General features: G+C 42.4%; 1 long non-coding RNA gene and 1 pseudogene across 3 annotated transcripts; both read left to right on the forward strand.

The window, feature by feature from the left end:
- LOC123331926 overlaps nt 1-12168 on the forward strand; it is a 66889-nt pseudogene extending 54721 nt beyond the window's left edge.
- Nucleotides 257-20907, forward strand: LOC102414805. Of its 3 annotated transcripts, XR_006640673.1 has the most exons (5): nt 257-602; nt 1231-1487; nt 3483-3625; nt 19367-19918; nt 20441-20907. It is a non-coding gene; the product is annotated as an uncharacterized LOC102414805 (long non-coding RNA). The 3 variants fall into 3 exon arrangements; XR_003106717.3 differs by having other exon boundaries at nt 261-602; nt 19367-20907; XR_003106716.3 differs by lacking the exon at nt 3483-3625 and having other exon boundaries at nt 263-602; nt 19367-20907.
- Nucleotides 20908-22935: the final 2028 nt, after the last annotated feature.

The raw sequence follows: 22935 nt of genomic DNA on the forward strand, positions 1-22935 counted from the left end.
CTCCATCCTAGAGAGTTAACTTTGGCAGGGTGATAAGCAGTGAAAGCCTAAGGCCCCTTTAAGGAGGAGATAAACATTCTTTCTTTTTCACATTCTTTTGCCTTAGACAAGTAGATTTGGTAGGCAGCCTTATCTCTTGTTCAGTGACATGCTTATTTTTTTTTTTTTTTTGTAGCTTTGGATGAATGTCATGGGACCTCTGGTAAAATCTTCCACAGCTGGATCTCTGGGTTAATCTGTTCCTTCTGACTAATCTCGTGCTGATGTCTTCTCAGGATGTATGTTATAGGAAATGGTCTGGGAAAAATTCTTACAGCCTTGAGATATTTTTTTATCTATTCTCAGCAGCAAGTTGAGAAGTATATAAGGCCTTCCCTAAACTAGTGAGCTGGGTTCTCTCCTACCCCCTTCTGATGTCTATGGCAGAAGCGTTTTCTGTAACTTTCACTTTAAGTAAAATCTACACAATGCTCTGAGTGACTGAGATTGTCTTTGGTCCCGGAGTTAAATCTTCTTCTTCAGTGACCATGAATCCAGCAGCACTGTTCACCATTCACCATAAGCTATCATCTTGAGAGCTCATCTGGGATATACAGGACAAGGTAAGCATACTCAGAGCTGGGACTCCTTTGCTCTTTTACTGTAAAGTCTCTACTAACTCAGAAGCTTATGGACCAAACTTCTTTTCCCCAGTCAGCTTTTCCTGGGCTCTCTGACCATTTCATAACTGCTTGGGGAATTAAAGCTACTAACCTAGTATGCTGGGTTGTAGATTTTCAATGGACTTGCAATCCATGCTGTTATTGTGTTTTTCTAGCCAGACTCCATTCCAAGTTTTACAGGACATTGCAGGCAGGAACACTTAGGGAGCTAGCTCTAGCTCTAGCTCCAGGGACATCTCTCAGACCAGAAATCACCATCCTAATCCCAGAGACCCAGAAGCAAGTTATTGTCACGACTATGCCTGCAGACTATATGGATATGGATTGAAGCATTGCTGGCCAGCATGAGATTCCGGAGGACACAGATTGGGGAACTCCGGATTTGGGCAGATTGGGAATGTGGCTGGCTTCTTCCCTTGGTAGTGTTAGCTCTTAGTGGATCAGAGAAAGCCCTCCAGTGTCTCTTGTCTCAGCTCCTTAGATATTCTTTTTGTACAATCTCCTGGACAAGAATAGAAAGGTTGACCTTGACACACCATGAATGTGAACAATTATTTTTTCCTCACAGGCTGACCCTCCATCACCTCCTTTGTTATCAGATAGATGCATGTGGCAACTCTCAGAAGGGACATCTTGGGTTTTCTGTTCATCCCTTTATGACTTACCACTTCTACTGCAGTCAAGGATATGCTCAGGAATGTGCACAGACACATACAGGACTGGTGCTTCACCTGGCGGTCTTACCTTTGGAAGCATTCCAGAAAACTACTCTGCTCCACCCTGGATGGCACTGGAGAAAAGGGAAATCAAGCCAAGCTTTTAATGGTGAGGAACTGAACATCAATCTGGGATGCCATCAGGTCTATCCCTGCTGCATCTCCACCCCACCTCCGTGGTAGAACGAGAAGGGACAGTAATGAGAAACCTGCATTCATAAGGGACAGGTTAACTCCAGCCAGGGAAGGAAGCTTGGGTGGAACACCTGTCTCTCCACCCCCATCTAGAGCAGAGAGGGATGCCTCCAGTAGAAAAAAAGCCATGGAACTGGGCATGGCTTTTTTCTCTCTTACAGATGGGAGCTAGCAGTTCCAGAATCACCCTTTTGAGTTGTATTTCGAAAAACTGGGATATGTTTGATCCCCAGCGCCTAAAAAATCCCTTATATGAAGGCTTTCTTTACTTTAAGAGAAGACCTCACCTCCCCAGAGAGACAATCCCTGCTGGGACAACATCTTATCAGTCAGTCAACTCTTGTCAGCAGAGCCAATTTGAACACTGTCTGGTTTAAATTTTAGATATAAAACTATGACTACAAAAAGGAGAGATGACATTTTTGACACTGAATGGCCATGATATTCTTTAGACTCCAGAGAAAACTGGTTAAAATGAAGTCTTCTTGAAATTGCAAAATTGTTTCTTTTTGCACATGCAATTAAGAAAAAGCTGGCTTGTTAAAATATTTTTTTGGGAGCTCTGATCCTGCATGAGAAACAAAAATATGTCTGGGAAAAAACCTGAAGTTAACTCTTATCATGTCCTTGAGATACACAGCCCACTCTGTCTGAAACTCCAGCCATGAGCAAATTGGTAGAACTTCAAGCCAAGGGAAAAAACGGGCAGAGACATTTTAAATTTCAAATGGAAAACTGTGAAGTCTCTGTCTAGATTTGTGTGTGTCTCAGTGTGTGTCTTTGTCCTTGGACAAAATTGCTAAAGGCCAGTTGGTCAGTGAGCTCTATTTATCTGGCCTAAGGAGAAGTAAGCACTTACAAATCAAACAGTTCTAAATTCAAGAAAACTAAACTAAATGAATTTCAGACTTGTATGAACTGGGAAATATTCACTATTGAATTGATACCTGGTATTGATGTTTGTTGATTGATCTAATTAACATAGACATTGTGAAGATAGAAAATGATATAGCTTTGGGTGATTTATATTTACCGGTCTACAAAATGATGATATAAAGTACAATTCATGGTTGCTGAAAGAAAGTAGGATGTGTGTTTTCAATAAAAGGGTATAAGGAATGAAATTACATTCTATTAAAAAAGGAAGTAAATTTGAACTTACAGGTTCTCTGAATGGGCAAATAAAGTGATGAACACAAAAAATATAAAAAATGTTTGTGGTAAATGAAAAAAGGTTTGTGGCAAGTGGAAGAGAGTTTTGTGCATGACTCAAGTTTCTTAAGACATTAAACTGCCTTTGTAATCTTTTATTGCTACTTTGACTAAGTGAATAACTATTGTTTCACAGTGAATATAAGCTGGCACCAATCTGGAATTTGGTTTTCTCTTCCTGATAAAAGAACAAAGTTTTCTTGGAATGTGGCTTTTGATAACAGACAATGGCACACATAGACAAAGCTCATTCTGCTTCTACAAAAATTAACCCCTCATCAGGGCATTTTAAATGGTTAAACAATGGCTGTCAACCAAATAGTTGGGGCTATGGGAAATCCAAGATGGCTGCTTAGTTTTTCCTGGCTCCCTGACAAATCTCATTTTTATTTGATAAGATAAACCCTTTCCTGGCTTCAGGGTTAATGTCTCACAATAGAAAAAAAAAGGTTAAAATGTGTTTTCTACAATCTCCAGTGATTGGAATACCCACTTTGCTGGACAGGTCATACAGACGTTGACAAAAATCTTCACGAACTTCTTGGAGACTGTCGCTTTCACTGGCATCCTCAGTTGTCGGGCAAGGATGGCAGAACAAAGGGATCGGTTACATGGGATTGAACAGACTGCTAAATATGATTGAAATTTTCATGACTTTTTGTCTGACATATTACTGGTTTCTAATCTTTGTTTACAGATATAAAGAAGCTCTTTTCAAGTTACTGATAGTTCAAAACAATTTAGTGATTTACACCTGTGGGTAAAATTATCACATTTTTCTCTCTGCCTCATCCTTCCAGAAGAAATTGGAGACACTTGGGCTCTGAACAGCCTTATCAGGTAAATAAAAAGACTGCCTCCCAACATATGCGGAAATCTCAAAGTATACTGCTGCTGCTGCTGCTAAGTCGCTTCAGTCATGTCCGACTCTGTGAGACCCCAGAGATGGCAGCTCACCAGGCTCTGCCATCCCTGGGATTCTCCAGGCAAGAACACTGGAGTGGGTTGCCATTTCCTTCTCCAATGCATGAAAGTGAAAAGTGAAAGGGAAGTCGCTCAGTCGTGTCCCACTCTTAGCGACCCCATGGACTGCAGCCCACCAGGCTCCTCCATCCATGGGATTTTCCAGGCAAGCGTACTGGAGTGCGGTGCCATTGCCTTCTCCGAAAGTATACTGGGAAGGTCTAAAAGAAAAATTCACTCAACTGATGTCAGGCCTAAGGCATCTATTAAGTTTCACTGAATATTAGGTTCTAGTTTTGTTAATTAAGATCTGTATTTACTAAGACTGACTTCTAAGGTAGTTCCTTGTGGTTATGTTAATATTGCTAAGAAGTTTAAGTTATGAAAAAGGACACTCTGAGTTTGTTTCTGAAGCTTATCTCAGTAACCAGTCTATGAATAAAGATCAAATGCTCCAGGATCTACAACCAGGAGATTAACAACAGGACTGGAAAAGGTCAGTTTTCATTCCAATCCCAAAGAAAGACAATGCCAAAGAATGCTCAAACTACCACACAATTGCACTCATCTCACACGCTACTAAAGTAATGCTCAAAATTCTCCAAGCCAGGCTTCAGCAATATGTGAACCATGAACTTCCTGATGTTCAAACAGGTTTTAGAAAAGGCAGAGGAACCAGAGTTCAAATTGCCAACATCTGCTGGATCATGGAAAAAGCAAGAGAGTTCCAGAAAAACATCTATTTCTGCTTTATTGACTATGCCAAAGCCTTTGGCTGTGTGGATCACAATAAACTGTGGAAAATTCTGAGAGATGGGAAGACCAGACCACCTGATCTGCCTCTTGAGAAATCTGTATGCAGGTCAGGAAGCAACAGTTAGAACTGGACATGGAACAACAGACTGGTTCCAAATAGGAAAAGGAGAACGTCAAGGCTGTATATTGTCATCCTGCTTATTTAACCTATATGCAGTGTACATCATGAGAAATGCTGGACTGGAAGAAACACAAGCTGGAATCAAGATTGCCAGGAGAAATATCAATAACCTCAGATATGCAGATGACACCACCCTTATGACAGATAGGGAAGAGGAACTAAAAAGCCTCTTGATGAAAGTGAAAGTGGAGAGTGAAAAAGTTGGCTTAAAGCTCAACATTCAGAAAACTGAAGATCATGGCATCCGGTCCCATCACTTCATGGGAAATAGATGGGTAAACATTGGAAACAGTGTCAGACTTTATCTTTTTGAGCTCCAAAATCACTGCAGATGGTGACTGCAGCCATGAAATTAAAAGACGCTTGCTCCTTGGAAGGAAAGTTATGACCAACCTAGATAGCATATTCAAAAGCAGAGACATTACTTTGCCAACAAAGGTTCGTCTAGTCAAGGCTATGGTTTTTCCTGTATGGTTTTACTTCATGTATGAATGTGAGAGTTGGACTGTGAGGGAGGCTGAGCACTGAAGAATTGATGCTTTTGAACTGTGGTGTTGGAGAAGACTCTTGAGAGTCCCTTGGACTGCAAGGAGATCCAACCAGTCCATTGTGAAGGAGATCAGCCCTGGGATTTCTTTGGAAGGAATGATGCTAAAGCTGAAACTCCAGTACTTTGGCCACCTCATGCGAAGAGTTGACTCATTGGAAAAGACTCTGCTGCTGGGAGGGATTGGGGGCAGGAGGAGAAGGGGACGACAGAGGATGAGATGGCTGGATGGCATCACTGACTCGATGGACGTGAGTCTGAGTGAACTCCGGGAGTTGGTGATGGACAGGGAGGCCTGGTGTGCTGCGATTCATGGGGTCTCAAAGAGTCGGACACGACTGAGCGACTGAACTGAACTGAACTGAGCTGACACTCCTTTGTCTTAGTCACATAAAACATTATTTCCTTTCAGCCCAGAGCTGACGATAATACAACAAAACAACTCAGCTAAAACTCTGTACTAAGGATTACATAACAACAATGTATCCCACTTGAGGACATGTTTCTCCTTCTTGAGGACCTTCTGACTATCTTATTGTTATCTTACAATGTATATTATGGGAGTAGGTCTGGTAAGATCTTTCTACTGTTAGTTCTAATCCTGTCATCTTAAAATGTAAATTATGGGAGTTGGTCTAGGAAGACCTTTACAACCTTGAGTCATTCTTCTGATTTACTGCAATAACCAATTAAAAAAGTATAGAGCTCCCTTGCTAAGACTAGTGAGGGGGCATTCTCTGTCTCCCTTCTGATGTCTATGTCAGAAGCTTTCTCTGTCCCTTTTCATACTTTGATAAAACTCTGCTACACAAAAGCTCTTGAGTGATCAAGCTTGGTCCCTGGTCCCAAAGCTAAATCTTCTTCTTTGGAGATCATGAATCTGATACCGTTCACTGTAAGCTAACATCTTGGGGCTTCGTCCAGGATCTTCAGGACAAGGTAAACACACTCAGAGCTCTAGTCTCTGCTTTCTCAGTATACACGCTTTCTGCTTTACTTTACTAACTCTATGGCGTGCCTGTCTGTGTGAATGTAGAAGGAAAGAGACGTACCGAAATGAGTATGAAATGAGCACTGAGCCCTGCTCTGCAGTTTCATGGTGCCTCGTAATGCCTGAGGCAGCCCCCCAAAAGGGAGCCTTGTTGGGAGTTTATACCGACCTGCCAATGCCAAGAGACACCCAATGTCCCTGCGAGGGGAGTGGCCAGAAAAGGGCAAAGCACGTGGGCTGAACTTTCCTTCCTTGGTCACCTTTTCCTGGTCTCTTCCACCATTTCGTAATTGCATGGGGAGTTAGAACTACTAACCTAATCCGTCAGATCTTAGACTTTCAAGGGACTTGTGATCCATGCCATTACTGTGTACTTTTACTTAGACCCCAAGCTTGGTAGTCATGGGGAACCCAGACTTGCTAGGAGCACGTTCAGGAACGAGGTGGAACTCTAGCTCCAGCAGCACCTTTGGGAACTAGGTGAAGCTCTAGCTTCAGCGGCGTCTCTCTCTTGACTGCTTCCATAGGGGGCCAGAGTCCTAAAAGCGAGTCCTTGCCATACCTGTGCCTCCGAACTACATGGATGGAAGTGCTGCTAGAGAGCATGAGGTTTCTAAGAACATAGGTCAGGAATTCCAGACTGGAAGTACAATGGGCTTCTTCCTTTGGTAGTGCTAGCTCTTAGCAGACCAGAGAAAGCTCTCCAGTGCCTTCTGTCTCAACTCCTTAGATATTCCTTTTGTGGAATCTGTGAAAATGAGCTGGAAGGATTGGCCCTAATAGCTTGAGGACAAAAGTCACTTTTTCCTCACGGGCCGACCCTCTACCACCTCTTTTGCTGTCACATACACTGGTGTGGTGACACAAAGAAGGGACGTATTGATTGTTGTTTGTCCCTTTATAACTCACCGCTTCTACTGTGGTCAGGACTGTACTCAGGAATGTGCACAGGCACTCGTAAGACGGATGCTTCCCCTAGCAGTCCCAGCTTGGGAAACATTCCAGGAAACTACTCTGTTACACCCCAGGTGGCATCAGAGGAAAAGCACAAATCAAACAAAGGTCGTGGTGGTATGGAACTAGAAATCAATTTGGGATGCCATCAGGTCTACCCCTGGTGCATCTCCCCCTTGCCTCGATGGTAGAATGAGCGGGCTGAAGGGAAGGCGCCTGAGTCAGCAAGTGACAGACTAAGTCCGTCTAGGGAAGGAAAAGCTTCGGTGGAAAGTCTGTCTCCACCCCCATCTAGAGCAGGGAGGGACACCTCCGATGGAAAGAAGCAAAGGCGCTGGTTGCCGCTTTTTTCTCTCTTACCGATGCTGCTGCTGCTGCTAAGTCGCTTCAGTGGTGTCTGACTCTGTGTGACCCCACAGACGGCAGCCCACCAGGCTCCTCTGTCCCTGGGATTCTCCAGGGAAGAATACTGGAGTAGGTTGCCATTTCCTCCTCCACTCTCAAAGTTCCAGACCCATACCCTTGGATTGTGTCCTGAAAACCTGGGGTAAGTTTGACCCCCAGAGCATAAAGAAGACACACCTGACTTTCCTTTGCAAATCTGCATGGCCACAATATCCATTGGAGGGTGGCAGACAAGGGTGGCCAGTTGAAGGGTCTCTTAACTACGATATTGTTTTACAACTAGACCGGTTCTGTAGAAAACAAGGGAAATGGGTAGAAGTGCCATATGTGTTCCCCTTTTTCTCTCTGTGAGATATACCAGACTTAAGTCCTAAGGGTACAGATTTGGGTGTAAAGCCTTCAGCTCCCTCCTATCCTCTTACTCTGCCTCTGCTTCTGTATCCGGGGCTCACAACTGAGCAAGCTGAGGGTCAAGGCACCCCTCCAGGAAGGGTTGCCTCAGTCTCGATAGAAGTTCAAACAACCCCAGTTCCAATGCAGCCTCAGACTACTCTGGTTTCAATGGGAACTCAGACAGTCAAAGTAGAGAAGGTGCAGATAACCAAAACTAAGGTAAAATACGAGAAAGAGGATGAGGATGAGAAAAAGCAGGTTTCTCTAATCTATCCCTCGGAACGTATGTGAGGCGTAGCTAGAGGGGCTGAGGAACAGCCACACAACTTACTGCCTCTGCAGGAGGCCCCCACTGGGAAAAATAACCAATCCATAAAAATCCATAAGCCCTTTTCTTACCCAGAGGTACAACGGATAAAGAGAGATCTGGGAGACTAGAGGATCCAGAAAAGTACATAGAAGCCTTTACAGGACTCACTTTACTTTATGAGCTTACTTGGAGAGATGTAATGTATGTCTTGGGACAGACGCTGACTCGTGACTCGAGAGCTTGAGTTTTGGGGGAAGTTACTATTTTTGGAGATGAATGGCTTGAACGTGAGACAAGGCGAAAGAGGGAACACGAACTAGCCCTCCTCCCTACAGGGAGCCAAGCAGTTCCCATAGCAGAGCCAGACTGGGATTATCACAAAGAGGAAGGGAGACAGGAGCAGACCCTCTTTGACAATTGCATTATTGAAGGGCTTAAGAGAGCTCGAACGAAGCCTCTAAATTATGCTAAGTTGGCTGACATAGAACAGGTAGAGAAGGAAACTCCTGGTAAATTCCTAGACAGGCTACGGGAGGCTCTCCACAAGTTTACTGACATTGATCCCAAATGTGCAGAGGAGAAATGATCTTAAAAGATAGATTTCTCACTCAGTCACCCAGTCGGCTCCAGATATCTGCTGTAAGTCACAAACACAGGCGTTTGGGCCAAATCAGTCTTTAAAACAGTGTTACAGCTGGCTCAGACGGTATATTGCAGTAGAGAATATGAGAAGGGGGAAGGACAACAGAAGAGAACCAAAGAAAAGGCTCAGGCTCTAGTGATGGCTATGAAAACTGCTATGAATCAGCCTGAAGAGAAAAATGTCCAGAGGAAGCCAGGTGAAAAGGGATGGGCTTGCTATTACTGTGGAAAGGAGGGGCATCTCAAGCGAAGTTGCTCTCAGGTGTCTAAGCCGCCCCTGGCTCCCTGTCTGGTCTGTAAAGGACCACCCTGGAGTAGAGACTGCCCCCAGAGGCACAGGTCCCAGGGGTCAGACTCTCAGGACAATCAGGACTGAAGGTGCCCAGGGATCCCCACACAAGCTCCTGTCCTAATGACACCCGAGGAACACCGGGTATTAATAACTGTGGGGGGCCAATCAGTCGATTTTCTTTTGGACACTGGGGCACCTTTCTCTGTGCTCACTGAAGCCCCTGGTCTGCTTTCCTCCTGATCCACTACTGTAATGGGACTGTCAGGATGAGCCAAAGGCTATGACTGAAATATTCAGTCATCCTTTAAGCTGCAACCGGGACTCTGTGCTGTTTTCCCACGAGTTTCTGATCATGCCAGAGTCCCCCTCACCCCTTCTCGGGAGGGACAGACTGAGGAAGGTCCAGGCCTCTGTAGTCATGAATATGGAGTCTGCTCTTTCTCTCCCATTGATTGAACAAAATGTAAATCCTAAAGTGTGGGCTGATGGAGGAACTGTGGATCGAGCACAAAATACTGTTCTTGTCCTTATCAAGCTCAAAGACCCTGACCTATTTCCACATCAAATGCAGTATCCATTAAAGCCCGAGGTTAAGGAATGGGCGAAATCTTACTGTACTGACTTGTCATGATGTAAGTGGGATCTTAAACTCTAAAGTTCAGAGCAACAACGCTCCACCTTTAAAGCTGCTGTAACTCAAGGGGTGTCGAAAGCTCTAGGAATCGAGTATCACTTACACTGTTCCTGGAGACCCTAATCTTCAGAAAAAGTTGAAAAGGCTAATGACATTATTAAGAGACATCTACGTAAATTAACTCAAGAGACACAGGACGATTGGCTTAAAGTTCTACCCATAGCTTTAATGAGGGCTCAGACTGCCCCTAAAAAGGAAGGACCGTCCCCCTTTGAATGTATCTACGGAAGACCCTTCTTATGCACAGACATTGTTATAGACCCTTAGAATTAGAATCAGCCTTAGAATTAACTATGTGACGCAGCTTTCAGCCTTTCAACAGACATTACGGAAACTCTGGGAGGTGACTCCTGACCCAGCCGGAGTCAAACAAGCCTCTGAACCAGGCACCGAGGTCTTGAAAAAGACATTGGGATCTGGAGATCAATCTCTCGAGCCCCTCTGGGAAGGCCCTTGCCAGGTTATTCTTTCTTCTCCCACAGCTGTCAAGGTGCCTGCAATTGATTCCTGGGTGCACCACACTCAAGTTAAGAAGTGGCACCCTGACCAAAACTAAACAATGTCATTTGACGTCTTTATCCTCTATGCTTTTACCTCTTACTTTTCAGATGGGCCTGACAATCGACATGGGCCTGCTTCTGCTGACTCCAAACGTCCCGAGTCTGCCATTTGACCCTCAAGACAACGCCTTTCTGTCCTGGGCTCATTCTTATGCTGCATTCCACAATCGGTCTAATTGCTGGGTCTGCGGAGTGCTCCCCTCTTCATCAGTTGAAGGGTTCCCATGGTGGGTTTTTCCATTTCAAGGAAAAGACTTTCTTCAACTCTGTGAAAATATCTTCACCAACAACAATCACATGTGATGCCTCTCTTTAATCTGATGACATCTAGCAATCCTAAAATGGACTGGTGTAACACTCTGTACCTTAACTATGGCTATAATGTGACTTTCAACTTTGATCGTACAGCATCTTGATTTAATGTCTATTTTGCTGAACATTAAGAAAGTAAATGGGTCTAGATCTCATGGTTTCCTACCTAATGTTTATCAAATATGGGATGAGGTCATATGGCTAACTCCTGAAAAGGGACGCCTACTACCTAATGCTCCCAAACGCTGGGAACAAATAGAGCCATCCCCAGAGGTTAGCTGACAACTTAATTAAAACGATCGGAAACAATTGGGGGTTTTGCCTCAAGAAATATGCAATGTAATCATTCCTGTGTTTTCCAATTCCAGTTCAGGCCCTCTTTTTGCCTGGCCAGGAACTCATTGGGACTGGATCCCTCAGTCACGCTGGTTTGCTCCAAACAGGACCTATTGGATATGTGGCTCTTATCTATGGGCATGGCTTCCCCCTGGCTGGATAGGGAGGTGCACCCTAGGTCTAGCTTTTACTCGTGGCTTCATATTTTCAGAGCTTCCAGAGAATCCTGCTGATCTGCCACAGCTTAAAACTCGCTGGGCAAGGTCTGTATTTCACTGGTATGATTATCTGGCTGCAATATCCATCCCCTCTCTGGGGACACAGATGTTATGCTACGAGTTGATGCTCTGACTAAGTTAACTCAACAGGCTTTACAAGATTCTCAAAAAGCTAGTTCAGCCCTTAATGCTAAACAAATACAAATTAGAAAGGCGGTTTTACAAAACAGATTGGCCTTAGATATTCTAACAGCCGCACAAGGAGGAACTTGTGCCAGTATTCATACCCAAAGTTGCACACATATACCAGATATGAGTACTAATGCTACTCACATACTAAACACATGAACAAGATGATTCAGGCTATGGATTCTCTCAAAGCTTCAGACACCTCACTTTGGGAAAGGTTAACTAGCTCCCAATGGTAGAAAACTATCTTAATTGTAGTAATTCTAATTGTTCTGTTTTTACTGTTTGCTCCCTGCATCTGCAACTGTGTAACTGGATTTGTTTCTAACCGTCTGAAAGCTTTTAATTTACAAATGGCTGTCCAGGCTCCTAGGAGTGCCACAGCCTCCTTCAACTATTACTTGGGGCCCCTAGATCAGAGACCCTCAATATGAGGGCTAGGAGAATATGTTGCCTCAACAATTTAGGGATGACGCCCCTCAACAGCAGGAAGTAGTTATGGAACAAAAAACGACGCCCCTTTCCCTTGGCTACATCATTCTCCTAAAAGAAAAGCGGGGAATGAGAGAGTCAATTTCTAGGTAGGTTGATAAAAGTCCGGGATCCCCAAAGAGGAGAGAGCATCTGGTGTTCTCAAAGAGGAGGTAGGGGTCTGGAGTTCTCAAGGAGGAGAAAAGGACAAACGTGTTTGTTTGTTTTATTCATAAAACATTTTTTTTTCCTTAGCCTAGAGCTGATGATTGTACAACAAAACAACTCAGCTTAAACTCTGTACTAAGGATTACATAACAACAATGTATCCTGCTTGAGGATATGTTTCTCCTTCCTGAGGACCTTCTGACTAATCCTGTTATCTTACAATGTACATTATGGGAGTGGGTCTGGTAAGATCTTTCTACTGTTAGTTCTAATCCTGTCATCTTAAAATGTAAATTATGGGAGTTGATCTAGGAAGACCTTTACAACCTTGAGTCATTCGTTTGATTTACTGTAATAACCAATTTAAAAAGTATAGAGCTCCCTTGCTAAGACTAGTGAGGGGGCATTCTCTGTCCCCCTTCTGATGTCTATATCAGAAGCTTTCTCTGTCCCTTTTCATACTTTAATAAAACTCTGCTACACAAAAGCTCTTGAGTGATCAAGCCTGGTCCCTGGTCCCGAAGCTAAATCTTCTTTGGAGATCACGAATCTGCCACCATTCACCGTAAGCTATCCTCTAAACCAGAAGAACAGCTTAGGTTAGGGGCAGGTAGACCCTTCTGAAAAACATCCATTGCCACTGATGATGAAAAGAAATTGTGTGAAGAGGCTGATAGAAAAAAACACCAGTTTTGAAGGGCTCTTCACTGCTCGGGATGGATTTTATGCTGCAGCTATCACCTGAGGGGTACCCTGTAGACCACACAATTACACAGTTCCTGGATGTAATGCCTGAGTATTCCATGCCATCATCTATGAATTCACCTGAGCCACTCACTGATACCATTAAAAGTATTGGCATACTTGCTTGATAAATACAGAAACTCCCAGACAAAAGGCTGTCTCCCATCATCAACTGGAATCATTCTGGCACTAGGGGGAGAACATGCACTGTCACTGCTGAAAACTGCTGCAAGTGGAATCCAGTGGAATCCCAGAAACCTGTACTGTGGCTTTTTGATGTATTAACACATCTGTGAAGATAACTAAAACATCTGATAACTGAATGACATTGTCCTACCTCTCGGGACATTTTGAGTCAGCTTCAGGTAGTAGGGATGGGACATCTTTTCCTATAGATTCCAAGTAGGGCTGTCTTCCTTACACGTTTTTCCCCTCAAGGGCTAGTGACTCCTCATTAAGTCAGTCTTATCACATCTAATCAAAACAGCAGTACCGAGCAGATGATTCAAGCCACGATTAAGGAAAACAAAAAGCCAAAGAACAAGCCTCTTCCAACTCTTCTCAAGAAGTTCCTTTAACTCTAGCTCCTGAGGAGTCTGGCTGAACACATCTATACTATGTCTATATCTATATCTATATCCATATCCACATCCATATCTATATCTATCTGCATCTTTTTCTAGATGGTCCAGCAGTGAAAAAGAATTCATCTTGGCCAAGGGGACTCTGAAAGGACTAAAACAGGCATGATGAAAGGTCTCCAATTTCTCCCTTTCTTTCTTCCTTTCCTCTTCCTTCCTTTGCTTTCCTTTCCTCTCGTTTTTTTTTCCCCCATCCTTTCCTTCCTTCCTTCCTTCCTTTCCTTTCTACCTCCCCCACTTTGCAAACTTTGGCTACAAGGCTTGCAAAAACTTTTCTCAGAAAATACTGCTCTGTTTATTGAGGTTGCATCAATCACCGCAAGCAAACAGCACACAACCAGGAACAACCTCCAACTGTGACTTGCAGTTAAAGAAGAAAACTGCTGCCTAATCCAAAACAGCAAGAACATCTTTCTTGCTACCCTATAAAACTCTGACCTTGCTTAAATTGTCACTTACTCTTCATTTGCTCCTTGGTACATGTCAATGGAATACAGCCACATACCTCTATTTGAATCACATATCAGTCTGTTGTAACAGATCTTAAACCTTTCATCTCCACTTGATTATTTTAATAAGAGAAATATATTCCTTGAAATATTTATGAACAAGGGTATTCACTATAGTACTAATTATAGTAGAAATAATTAGGGAAGTAGTTCAATAATTATGCTAAAACATTTGATGGATTTTGGGTATCCATACAATTAAGTTTTTCATTGTATTGAATGATAAAAGAGCATTTTAAATTCTTTTTATTCCAAAAGGTAGTGTAGATACAGTATGTATGTGTATGTATGTAGATATGTACCTATATAGATAGCTATATCTATATACCTACATACATGCATGCATTTCTGGAGAAAAGGAGTGAATGAAATACAGTAACATCTTTGCAGTGATTTTCTCTGGGCAGAGAGATTCTGGGTGGTGAATGCAGTCATCTCAATGCCTCCCCAAAGTTTCTAATTGCCACAGTACATACACTGAGGATGGAGAGACTCTCTCACAGGAGCTCACAGAATGTTAGGATTTCCCTTCCACAGAGTCAAAATTGCAGCATACAAACTGTCAGTAACGTTGGCCCAGGTATGATTTACTGCAGGCATGTAAATTTCGAACCTCAGTCTTTGGGGACAGCTCTATATTTAGAGAAGAAAGACCACAACAGAAACACTGTAAAGAAGCTTAACAAAGCACAGAGAGAATTCCACCAGGAAAGCAGGCCAGACTCTTCCACAAACATGACCACAGGGCTACAAACACTACTTTTGACTAGTTTCTAGTCTCCCAACCAGGGGCGTGTGCTGAGACGTTAAGGAGAGTAAACCATATAAACTAGCTGGAGCAATTTAAGCTATACATAGGTATTCTGCTTCTGGTCAATATAGAATGACAGCACGAATAGGCATCCCTGTAATATTAATGATAGCAAACAACCTAAGTGTTCAACCTGTCGCACAGAGTCGGACACGACTGAAGCGACTTAAGCAGCAGCAGCAGCAGCAGCAGCAGCATGACTAAGAGTGAGCAAGGAAGAAGCTGCTATAGGGATAATCGTGCCAGCATGACAACATGTCCCTCGATCTGAGAGGATAGCAACCCATAAAACATTTACAGGGAGGGCAGGAAATGGGTAGATATGAGAAGGATAAAGGCACTAAATCTTCAGCTTTCATACAGGATAGCCAGTATATACTGTTCTATTTCTGACAGTAACTGAAAATTAGAGACATAAACAAATTTTGTATACATTAGCAACATGCAGAGGGTGGGTTATGTGAAAACTCAGATTGTTATGATTTAGAGTTTCTGAGTGAGTGAGTCTGAGATGGGTACTGTAAATTCCCAGGTTATGCTGATGCTGCTGGTGCAGGTGCCTTGCACTGAAAACCACTGACCTAAAGACACCAAGAGTAGAGTTAAAGATAGGACGAATATGTGTGTCCATGTGTGTGTGTGTGTGTGTGTTCATTTGTATTATTTTTCAGGTTCCACATATAAGTGATATCATGCAGTACTTGACTTTCTCTGACTTATTTCACTAAGTATAATGTTCCCTAGGTCCACCCACGTAGATGCAAATGGCAGAATTTCACCGCTGCTGTGAGCATTAGGATGCATGTATCTTTTTGAATTAATGTTTCTGTATACACCTGAAATTAATATAATATTGTAAATCAACTACATTTAAAAAAAGAGATAGGCTAAGAACCTTACAAATGAGCAGAAAGGGTAAAAAGGAAATTGGCAAAAGCACCAACCATATAAAAAATTGAAGAAAACAAAGAAAACACAAGCATATATAGTATAAAGCAATATGATGTAATAATATGTCATGTCATAACTATAGTAGCAATATAGAGAAAAGACAAAGAGGTTAAGAATTTGTCTGTCCATTTTCCCTTGTGAGATTCTGTCTTTTTACTCAGAGAAAAGGATCTGGAATAAATAATTGGCCATAACTTTATCACAATCCAAAAAAAAAAAAAAAAAAAGGGCAAAACAAAAAACCCCTGCTCCAGACAGGGTTCTGAGTCACTAGCCAGGATGAACTCTCGATGGGAGTGAGAGTAACTAGAGATGTCAAGAAGCCTAAATATGGAGCTCACAGCCAACCACATCCAGAAGTCAAGATAAAGAAGACAAGCAAAATCTGAGAAGGTAGGAGGAACACCAGGAAAAAAAATGGTTCTCTAGAAGCCAGGTGAAGAAAAAGTTTCAAGGAGGAAGCAGTGATCAATTGCCTCAAATGCAGCTGAGAGGGTCAAGTAAGATGAAGACCAGGGAAACAGCAATTGGATTTAGCAACAGGGAGGTCGTTTGTGACCCTGATACAAGCAGTTTCAGCGGAGAATTAAGAGAGAAAGCCTGAGTGGAGTATGTTTATGTGAGAATGGGAGGAAAGGATTTGGAGACAGTGAAAATAGATATGCATTTGAAGGATATTTGCCAGAAAGAGGAAGAGAAAAATGGTATGGCAGCTGGGGGGCGTAAGTGGGGGAAGTTACAGCATGTCTGTTTACTGACAAGAATGAAAGAGAAAAAGAAGGAAAGAGAGGGAGTGGGTGGGAGAATTTCTAAAGCAACTTCCTTGGGAAACTGTCAAGTATGAGTGGGACCCCAGTGCATGAGCGGAATGAAATGGCTTTAGATAGAAGCCCTGGAGTTCATTTGAAACACTGGACGAAGTGCCAAGTATCATGAGCACAGGTGGCATGCAATGACAGTGGGAGTTTGTAGACGTTCTTCTCTTATTGCCTCTATGTTTTTAGTGAAGTGGAAAACAAAGTCAGTGGCAGTGAATGAGGATAGGAGAGAGGATGACAGAGGTATGAGGAGAGAGACAATGTAGGAAAGGGTCATCCAAGAGAGCAAGAGAATGAATGAGCTAGGGCATTGGTTCTTAACTCCAGCTTCATGGTAGAATTACCTGGAGAAAGATAGGGGTCTAGTTTCATTCTTTTACATATCCAATTGCCCCAGCGCCATTTATTGAAGAATGACCACTCCATTAAATATTCAATGAATATTCTTGGCTCCCTTCTCAAATAGTAGTTGACCACTGAACTTGTGGTGATCATGATTTCACTATATCTATAAATCAAGTCATTATGCTGGACACTATACATTTATATAGTGCTGTATGTCAAATATATCTCAATGAAACAGAACAAAGACAAAATTTTTTTAAACCAAATACCAAAAAACAAACAAAAGAATCACCTGGAGAGCTGTTAATGGTTTGTACTACCAATTAAATGCAGACTTTCTAGACACAGAGTCAGAGCATTGGTATTACTAAAAGCTCTTATATCTTTTTCTAATATTCAGCCACGATTGGAAAGATCTGGACTAGGAAAGTGTAGTACTATTTTCAGACAACTTTAAAGACCCACTTGAGATTCATGGTCATGGATTTAAGATGGTACCATTCATCACGGTTTCTCTAGCTACATTCAACTGGGCATTGGAGACCTGCAGGTTTTAAGTAGGTATGGAGATGATCTGACAGAAATGGAACTTTGGTATGAGGTAGAGGGTGGGTGACACGGCGGGGGGTGGGGGGGGTGGGGAGGGAGATTTGAGGTTATTTATACATAGGAGAGGTATTTTAATAATTGATCAAAGGCCTGAAACTGGGTAAGGAGGGAAACAAGGACATAAAAAGTGTGAAGAACAGTAAAAATTTGCAGGGCTAATGGAGAGTAGGTCCCATTGGGGGTTGTCGAACTGTCAGTTTCAGGGCACTTGGGAAGTGGGTTGGAGAGAGGAAGTATTTATTGGGACATTGCAATGCTTGAAATTGACATGATTTGCAGTTATTGATGACAGAGTCCAGGGCAGTACTTTCAAAAGAGTGATAATTCCAAAACCTAGTGCATGTTTTGGAAATGTGTATGGGCGGTTTTGAATGTCAAAAGATAGATGTGGGGTGGGGCGGGCGGAAATTCCCTAGCGGTCCAGTGTTTAAGACTCTGAGCTTCCACGGCAAGGATCACGGGTTTGATCCTTGATCGGGGAACTAAGATCCTGTCTGCTGTGCAGTGTGACCAAAAACCAAAAAAAAATTAAAAAATGAGAGAGAGTGGAGGTCGGAGACCACAAACCAATCTCTAAAAAAGAAAGAAGAAAAAAAAAAAAAAGATGGGAGGGAATTACTGGTGATCAAGATCAGGGATGTGCAGAACATCCCTTAAGTGGAAGATAACATGGTCGTCAAATAGCTTACTGAATACAAGTTGAAGTGAAAAAGCCATTTAAATGCATCCCAAGGTAGAAACAAACTCCATTTTGTGGATAACCGCAAATCATACAGTTTACACAGTTTCAATATGGACTGACATTTCTATATTATATATGAAATGATCATGTAAATCAAGGAAACATTGTATTGTGTTTATTCTTTCACAGTTTCACCAATAACTGTGTACCCGTTCAGAAAATCGTATCTCTGAAAGGCAACTGCAACGTGTGGCGTTGTACTGGAGTAGCCAGTACAATACACCTGATTTGATATGATTTGGAATTCACAGGAATTTTGTGAATAGGGAGAGGAATAAAGGTATTTGGCCCTCATTTCACATTGGGTAAAATACAGTATCTACCCCACAGTGTCCTTGTGGCTATATATTATTTCCATACCAATCAACATTTTCAACAGTCCTTGGCAAGTAGGAAGACTTAGGCAGGTGTTAGCTGTTATTTATATTATCATCATCACTGTCTTTGTAGTCATTATTATTCTAGAGATCCAGAAGGTACGGGTTATTTTGAAGTTTGTGGCAGACACTGTCTCCAAGATGAGACAACTTCTTTTTCTATTCATTTGTCTCCCACCCCTCTTGAACACCAAAGAGGCAAGCCTGAGTATCAGCTGGTGCCTCTTACATAGAAAATGTATAAAGAGGCCCGATGTCAAGACGATACAGGGGGAAGTGCCTAGAAAGAAGAGCGTAAAACAGGCATGAAACAGGAAAAGTCCCCTCTGTTCACTGTTGCACATTCCGAGAGGGCTCAGATTTTATTTATCTTGGAATTCACATCGTTCTATTTCCTTCCTCAGGTTTTCTTGCATACAAATTTTCCCATGAAACGTCTGTCCCTGTGCAAAGAATATTTTACTCAAACCCCCTTGTTTTCCTGGAGAACCTCTACCCTTCTTTCAAGCCCAAATTGAAGATGACATTGGTTAAAAGAGAAGAGGAACAACCTCTGGGAAATTATCTATTTCTTAAAAGTAATGAGAAAACTGGCAATCAAACTGCAAGCTTTCTGGTGTTTTAACTTGTCCCGTTTCCATTCCATCCCCAGCTTCATGGCAACTTTGAGAAACAACAGCCTGAAACTGCAGTGAACACCAACAGCCTGGTAGCTGCCAGAGAGAACAGAACAGGACTGGAATTCCATCCAAGACCCATTCCCAGAAAATTGTTATTATTTGACCTGTCTGGTGATTCCCTGGAAGCCCCGGTGGACAATCACTCACAAGGTTGTCTTTATTTGGTCTGACTCAGAGCTCACCCGATGGGAAACAAATTTTCCCCAGGGACAATCGTCAAAAACTGTTAGAGGCAATAGGACCACAACTGCCTCCAGAAGTAGATAAACAGGTGGAGAAGACAGTAGGATAACCAAAATGTTAAAAGGAAAATTAGAGAATAGATATGTCCATGTAGAGCTTTGATAAGCTCCCATATATTCCTGGGGATGTAGAAGGCTGTGCATAAGATTGTGCCTGTGATCAGGAAAGACATGAAAAGACTGTAAGCTGTCTTATTCAGGCTGACCTTGAAGCTCCTTGCAAGGAGAAAGTGGAAGCTAAGGCAGGATTGTCAATGAAGGGTTGTGACTGAAGGGTTGAAGGTAAGTCCTAACAGGTACACAGAGCCCCATGGCACACTGGGAAACTTATTGATTCCAGGTATTTAAGGAACTCATCTCTGTCTGTCCAGTTGTTAACAGACCACTGGCTAACCATCAGAGCCTTTCGTGGCCACATATGACAAAGAATACAGACTTTACATAACTATTTCAGAAAATCGTCACACAAATAGAACTATGACAATAACAGTGACAAAAACCGGGGTGGGACTGAGGATCAGACATATGATTTTCATGGTTGCCGTAATATGTTATATAAAATATGCAGTTTTCAAGGGGAAAAAAAGAACCTCAGGAGACATACAAAATATATGAAAACAAATTCCAAACACAGGAAAAAGACACACTCAATAGAAACCATTACTGAGGAAGCCCAGACATTGGCCTTACTAGCCAAAGTCTTTAGTCTTCTATTTTAGCATGTAGAAATCTCTAAAATCATCTATTTTAACATGTGCAAAAAGAGAAACTGATGCAAAGAGAGTGATCTGAATCTCTGGACAGGGTGACTGGTGAAGGACTTTCTCTGCCAAAGCCAGCGTGTAAACACTGGAAGAGATGCCGACATCTCCAAATGAGCAGACACCAACACGAGGACACAAAGATCACAAATAATCAGGGAAACATGACAGGAAATGAATAAAGTTCCAATATCTGACCTTAAGGAAATGGAGAACGATGAACTGTCTGACAAAGTATTCAGAATAATCCTCTTAAAGAAATTCAGTGAACTGAAACAAAACACAGATTTTTTTTTAAACTAAATGAAATGAGGAAAATAATACATAAACAAAATGAGAGGTGCAACAGAGAAATCAAAACCATTGAAATAACACCAAACAGAAGTCCAAGAGTTAAAGAGTACAATGATGGAACTGAAGAATGCAATAGAGAACTTCAACAGCAGACTCGACCAAGCAGAAGAAAAAGCCAGTGATCTCAAAGACAGGTTATCTGAAATTATCAAGCCAGAGGAATCAAAAAGAAAAAAAGAGAAAGAAACAGGTAAAGATAGCCTAAGTCAATTATTGGATACCATTAAGAGAAAGAATCCATGCATGACTGGAGTCCTGGAAGGAGAGAAAAGGAAGAAAGGAGCAGACAGTTTATTTAAAGAAATAATGATGAGAACTTCTCAAATCTGGGGAGAGATCTGGGCATCTAAGTTTATGAATCTCATAAGTCCCCCAAAAGACTCAATCTGAAAAGATAGTCTCCAAGACATATTGTAATAAGAATGTCTGAAATCAAAGACAAGAGAAAAATCTTGAAAGAAGAAAGAGGGAAAATAATCTTCCCATGAAGGGAACGCCCATAAGGCTAGCAGTTGGGGTTTCTCAGCAGAAAACTTGCAGGCCAGGAGAGACTGGGAAGCTATATTTAAAGTGCTAAAGAAAAACACTGCCAAATAAGAATACTCTACCCAGAAAAGTCATTCCTCAGAGATGAAGAAGAGATAAAGCCCTTCCCAGACAGACAAAAACTGCAGGCGTATACCCCACGACTAGACCTGCCCTGCAAGAAACACAAAAGGGAGTTTTTCAATCTGAAACAACAGGATGCTAATTAGTAACATGACAACTTATGAAAAAGCATAAAACTCACTGTAGAGGTAAGAATATAGTCAAATTCAGAAGCCTAATACTGTAACGGGGCTCCACTGGTGGCTCACCAAACAAGAATGTGCTTACTAATGCAGGAGATATGGGTTCAACCTCTGGGTCGGGAAGATCCCATGGAGAAGGACATGGCAACCCACTCCAGTATCCTTGCCTGGAAAAGCCCATGGACAGAGGAGTCTAGTGGACTGCAGTCCATACGGTTGCAAAAGCACTGGACACGACTTTGTGACTAACCACCACCACCACCAAATACTGTAGTACTGGTGCACAAATCACTTTAAACTCTAGTATAGAAGTTAAAAGGCAAACATATCAGAGATATGAAAATCTACTCTAATTTTTCGATGGATTCAGTCCAGTTCAGTTCAGTTGCTGAGTCGTGTCTGACTCTTTGCGACCGCATGAATCACAGCACGCCAGGCCTCCTTGTCCATCACCAACTCCCGGAGTTCACCCAGACTCACGTCCATCGAGTCAGTGATGCCATCCAGCCATCTCATCCTCTGTCGTCCCTTTCTCCTCCTGCCCCCAATCCCTCCCGGCATCAGAGTCTTTTCCAATGAGTCCACTCTTCGCATGAGGTGGCCAAAGTACTGGAGTTTCAGCTTCAGCATCATTCCTTCCAAAGAAATCCCAGGGCTGATCTCCTTCAGAATGGACTGGTTGGATCTCCTTGCAGTCCAAGGGACTCTCAAGAGTCTTCTCCAACATCACAGTTCAAAAGCATCAATTCTTCGGCGCTCAGCCTTCCTCACAGTCCAACTCTCACATCCATACATGGCCACAGGAAAAACCATAGCCTTGACTAGACGGACCTTTGTTGGCAAAGTAATGTCTCTGCTTTTGAATATGCTATCTAGGTTGGTCATAACTTTCCTTCCAAGGAGTAAGCGTCTTTTAATTTCATGGCTGCAGCCACCATCTGCAGTGATTTTGGAGCCCCCAAAAATAAACTCTGACACTACACCACCATATATGAAAGATGTAAACTGTGACATCAATAACATAAAATGTTGGCTGGGGGAGGTGGGTGTGGGGGAGAAGTTGAAGCATAGTGTTTTTGTATGTGATACAAGTTAACTTGCTAGAGACTTAAAATTGATTGCTACACCTATGCGATGTCTATCAAGAGGCTCTTTAGTTCCTCTTCACTTTCTGCCATTACAGTTGTATCACCTGCATATCTGAGGTTGTTGATATTTCCCCCAGCAATCTTGATTCCAGCTTGTGATTCACCCAGCCCGGCTTTTTGCATGATGCAATCTACATATAAGCTAAATAAGCAGAGTGACAATATACAATCTTTTCACACTCCTCTCCTAATTTTGAACCAGTGAGTTGCTCCATGTTCAGTTCTAACTGTTGCTCCTTGACCCC

The sequence above is a fragment of the Bubalus bubalis genome, chromosome X (assembly GCF_019923935.1).
Source record: "Bubalus bubalis isolate 160015118507 breed Murrah chromosome X, NDDB_SH_1, whole genome shotgun sequence".
Classification (NCBI taxonomy): domain Eukaryota; kingdom Metazoa; phylum Chordata; class Mammalia; order Artiodactyla; family Bovidae; genus Bubalus; species Bubalus bubalis.